At 50.9% G+C, this 5,233-nt stretch overlaps 1 pseudogene; it reads right to left on the bottom strand.

The window, feature by feature from the left end:
• Positions 1-2,929: 2,929 nt before the first annotated feature.
• Positions 2,930-3,288, bottom strand: LOC103223530 (large ribosomal subunit protein uL29 pseudogene; annotated as a pseudogene).
• Between the last annotated feature and the right edge of the window lie 1,945 nt (positions 3,289-5,233).

Here is a 5,233-nt window from a genome sequence, read left to right as displayed (position 1 = left end):
TTGTCCATCAAGTGTGGACCACTGTGTCTTACTGTGTTGCCTTTATAGTAAATAGCTCGTGTAAAAAGACTTACGACCTAAAATTATGTTAATAAAATCACATGTGTAATCATCTGTTGAGAGAGGAAGCGTCACTGGCCTCTTGGGATTGCGAGAATTGAGCTAAAGGCTGTGGAGGTTTGTTGTGAAAGGGAATGGAAACCTGAGTCTTCGCCCCGGGCTCAGCACCTTTGAACCCTCAGTAAATGCACAGCGACCTCAGGGGTGGCGGGAGCTGTCCCGGGTGCTGAAGATGTCAGGGAAGCAAGGGAACGGTGGGATAGGGACTCCCCACGGAGCTGAGAAGCATTTGGTGGGCAGGGTGACCTCCTTCGTTAACTTGGTAGGCTGCCCCAGATTCAGATTCTGCTCACCCATGCATCAGGCATTCATTTTTTCACTCATTCATTCATTCTCATGCCAGGTCTTGGCCATCAGTGCCACCTTCTCACCACCCTCCATGCCTTGCTGTGACTTCACCTCCACCAGGCTGGCAGAGGACTCCGCACACACACACCTGCTGCACTCACTGTTGGCCCAGTCTGGAGCCATTTGCAGGGCTTTATCCGTGTCTTTCCAGGAGACACAGCATGGACCCTGTAGCCAGACGTGTGAGTTTATCCAGGCTCCACCACTTCCAGTCATGAGACCCTGGGACTGTCTTGTAGACCTTGGAGACCTCGTAAGATGGTTATGATAAGTAAGTTGATTCATAGACTCAACCCCTTGGGAACCGTGCTCTCCATAAAGTGTGATGTGCTGTCTGCCCTTATTATCACCAGGTCCCTGACGGCCTGGTGACAGGGCCCTGGGCTCATTCACCCCTTAACCCCCACATCTATGGACCCTGTGCACTCTCCTGCCACCACGTGAGGCCATCTGCAATTCTCCCCCCACAACCCAGCCTCTCATCCTGGGGCTGACTTAGTTTGTGATTCTGTAATGACTTATTCTGCACCTATCCTGAGGCTGACTTAGTTTGTGATTCTGTAATGACTTATTCTCCACCTATCCTGAGGCTGACTTAGTTTGTGACTTTGTAATGACTTATTCTACACCTACCTCCACCCACTAAAGTGCAAATCCCACCAGTTCTGGGCCTTGGTCATCAGCTCCCCAGGGGGCTCCAGGCCCCAGGACAGTGTCCCATGAATAGCAGGCACTCCCTCCATGGCTGCAGAATGACGGTGTGGCTTCGGCAGAGACGTCCCCCGCTTCAGGCTGGCCTTCCTGGAGAAAGACAGGCCCCTTCTCCTCCATCGTGCTTTAATTTTTAGAAGTTTCCTTGTTTGGGGGGCAGGATCGCGCCTTCCTTAGAATAATTTCCCTTCCTATTTTCAGCTTATAAACTCTGGAAGCAAACAAGCTCTCCTCCTGTAGAAAGCACCCTGACGGGAATGCCACCCACGCTGTGCTGCACTGTCATTAATGAATTACCAGGATGGTGCAGAGCTGTAAGGGCTCATCCGCTCCAAGCTGCTCCCAGAGAACGCAGCTTTTCTGGGCTGGATGCCAGGACAGGCCAGCAGCCCCTGGAGGGGCGGGAAGGGGAGCTACAGCCCGGGGCCCTTCTCCCATGTTGGGAAAGTGGGTGTTGCCTCCTGCTCAATCGTGTTCATCCCAAATCTTTTGTATTTCCCATTCATCCATGTCTAGAATGGACAGAGCAGCAGGAGCATTCAAGCCACTTACCTGTAGGACGATTAGATCTTGACAATTGGATGCCATAAGTAATATATATATATATATTTTGAGATGGAGTCTCGCTCTGTCACCCAGGCTGGAGTGCAGTGGCACGATATTGGCTCACTGCAACCTCCGCCTCCCAGGTTCGAGCGATTCTGCTGCCTCAGCCTCCCGAGTAGCTGGGATTACAGGTGCCTGCCACCACGTTTGGCTAATTTGTTTGTATTTTTAGTAGAGATGGGTTTTCACCATGTTAGCCAGGATGGTCTCGATCTCCTGACCTCATGATCCACCCGCCTCAGACTCTGAAAGTGCTGGGATTACAGGCATGAGCCACTATGCCCAGCCATAATTTTTAATGTAGTAGAATATTGTCTACCTTTTCTTAACACTTAGGCAACTCATGGTTTCCAAGAGACTCATGAGGATAAACATTGCATCTCTGGGGCCATTACTCTCACCCTGAACTGATGTTGACAGAATGGGAGTTCCTGCTTCACTCGGGGACTGTGACCTCACGGAAGTCCCTGGCCTTGGTCATCATCGTTGGACTCCTCAAACACAGAGCCTGGCGAGAGGTTGGCCCAGCGTTGAACACGGCCCAGTGAAGATCAGGCGTGAAATAGACACAGGGGCCCGGCTTGGCCTTCCCGCTGTGTCAGTCAATATCTAAGCTTCATCTTTAGTTTAATACGGACCTTGGGAGGAAATCACAGTGTATCTCAACAAACACATGGAAAGAAGAACTGTTTATAACTTTTAAATGAAGTGAGACAAAAGCACCAGGTGTGGTTCTCGAACACAGTGTCAGGGTGTTTCCTTTTCATAACTGTGGCCTTTAATAATTGGAGACTCATAGCACTCAGCCCATGGTGGGCAGGACTGTGGACTTCACTCATGTTAACTCAGGCAGTCCTGACAAAACTCCTAAGAAACAGGTGCAAGTAAGACCACAGCTTGTAGTTGAGGAATCTGAGGTATGGAGAGGTTGAGTGACTTGTCCCAGGCAAAGAGCCAGCAAGAGGCAGAGCTGGGATTTGAACTTCGACCATCCAGCTCCAGAATGGATACTCTTATCCCCTCTAAGGCCATGCTCAATGCCCAGAAGCCAAGCGGGTCTGGAGGCCCTCCATTGATGAATGACAAAATGCCCTAAACATTTTTTTTTTTCTCAGTCAACTGTGCTTTATTGACAGTGCACCACTCAGGCCTTGACCACGTACTTCCGCAGCGGGGACAGCTGTGCCTTCCACTGCTGCTTCTTGGTCTGCAGGTTCTCGTGCTTGTTGAGTCGGCAGCTCATGGCATGTGTCTTCTTAGGCCGCAGGTCCAGGGGCTTGAACTTCTTGCCCTTGTAGAATTTCCTGAGGTTTTCTTTCTGAGTCTGGTTAATAACCGTGAGAACACGGGCAATGGATTTGCAGACATTTGGATCTTAGAGAGCCTGGAGGCCGCGCCGCCTGTCACTTTGGTGACGGACAGCTCCACCTTCAGGTCCTTCAGCTGCTTCAGCAGCTCCTCCCTCTTCTTCCCACAAAGGTCTCAGGCCTTGATCTTGGTCATTGCTGCACAGGCCTCCACCGCCTGCTCCTGCTGTAACATTTTTACGTCTTTTACCTTAAAAATATCTTCCTGCAAGCCTAACACTTTGCATTGGAATACACAGTGATGTAGAATTTCCTTTTCAACACCCTGTCTGTGAATTGTTTTCACCCAACATTTCTGCTAAACCTGGGAACGGATGGAGCCATTTGACTGTTCCCAACTGCTTTTATCACTTTCATTTGCACATTAATTTATTTACCGCAATCCACACCTCTAACCCTGAACAAGGTGTTGGGAAAGGTGTGTAAATGTGTGTCAACGGCACGCTCTAATTAAGCGTTGCTTCTCAGCTGAGGCACTTGTACCCCCCAGAGGTCATCAGGCAATGTCTGAAGATGTTCATGGCTGTCATAACCCTTGTGTTTGTGGCAGGGTTGCTGTTGTACACAGTAGGCAGAGGCCAGAAATGCTTCTAAACACCCACAGGGCAGGGACAGCCCCGTCAGCCTCACAGAGAGTGACCAGCCCCAACGTCAGGAGTGCCATGGCCAGGAGGTTTTCCACAGGGAGCCCCCAGGCCACTAATCCAAGAAGACCAGCGCCACTGCCCTCCACACTTTGTACTTCTGCGAACACCAGCCTCACGGAGGAGGTAGCCTTGAGTCATCAGCTCCACGGGTTGGTAAAAAGATGTGTCTCCCGGAGGAAGCTGAACATACACTCAATGCTGGGCGTCTTTTAGAGCTCCCTTCCCTGCCTCGAGCACTCAGCCGACTTGGAGAGAGCCACACGTGCTAGCACTGGAAGGAACGCCTCCTGTCCTGGATGCCCGTGCCACGGTGCCCACTCCACTCACCACCCCCTCATTGTCGTCTGCTGGTCACAGTGTCGTTAGCAGGGCGTGAGTGCCTCACCTGCAGGCTGTGGATAGGTGCGCTTGTGGTTCTGCCCGGGAGGAGGGTTTGGCACTGCTGTGGACTCAGCCTCCCATCTGTTGGACTCCTCTGCCCGCTGTGCTGGAGCACCCCTTGGCTGCAGCGAGGCTGGCTCCAGCGTTTGCTCTCCTCTGGGGTCGTCCTGCCCACAGCTGAGGCCCTTTCTGGCTTAGATGAGTGGATAAGAACAGCTTTTTCTTGAAGAGATGAGGAGTCCTTTAAAGGATCACCAGCAGCGATGAAGCCAGATTCTTCTTATCTGGTCTGTAATGAAGCCAGCCAGGCAGAGCCGGAGGTCCTGGCATCCCTGAGACCTGAGACCTTTTCCTCTCAGCCACATGGGCCTCCATGTGAGTGCCAGTCACGACTCAAGGCTGTGAAACTCTGCGTGTCTGGTTACCCCTTCTTCCTTCTCATTCTTTTTCTTTTTTCTTTTCCTTTCTTTATTTCTTTTCTTTTTCTTTCTTTTTTTTTTTTTCTTTTTTGATTAAGTCTTGCTGTCACCAAGGCTGGAGTGCAATGGGACGATCTCTGCTCACTGCAACCTCCGCCTCCTGGGCTCATTCTCCTGCCTCTGCCTCCCAAGTAACTGGGATTACAGGCCCGCACCACCACACCCAACTAATTTTTATATTTTTAGTAGAGGCGGATTTCACCATGTTGACCAGGTTGGTCTCAAACTCCTGACCTCAGATGATCCATCAGCCTCGGTCTCTACAAGTGCTGGGATTACAGGCATGAGCCACCACACCCAGCCTCTTTTTTTCTTTCTTCTTTTACTCCTTCACGATCGTATGAGTCTCACATCAGAGTCTGGCACTATGACCTATGCAGAAAACTGAGTACCTCCTTTGATTTTCCACGTAGGCTTGCCCGGCTCTTATTTATGTCGGGACTGGCATTCCATCCAGGTGTGGGAAGCTGCACCGTGTTTTTATTCTTGACTCTCACGGATGACAGGAGTTAGGATACTGAGGCCCTCCCCTCTGTTGGACCACAGCATATGCCGTGGTTTATGCTGTAAAACC

This window comes from Chlorocebus sabaeus, chromosome 19, assembly GCF_047675955.1.
Source record: "Chlorocebus sabaeus isolate Y175 chromosome 19, mChlSab1.0.hap1, whole genome shotgun sequence".
Lineage (NCBI taxonomy): Eukaryota > Metazoa > Chordata > Mammalia > Primates > Cercopithecidae > Chlorocebus > Chlorocebus sabaeus.
Note: the sequence above shows the minus strand (reverse complement) of the source record. Positions and strands in the feature narration are given on the sequence as shown.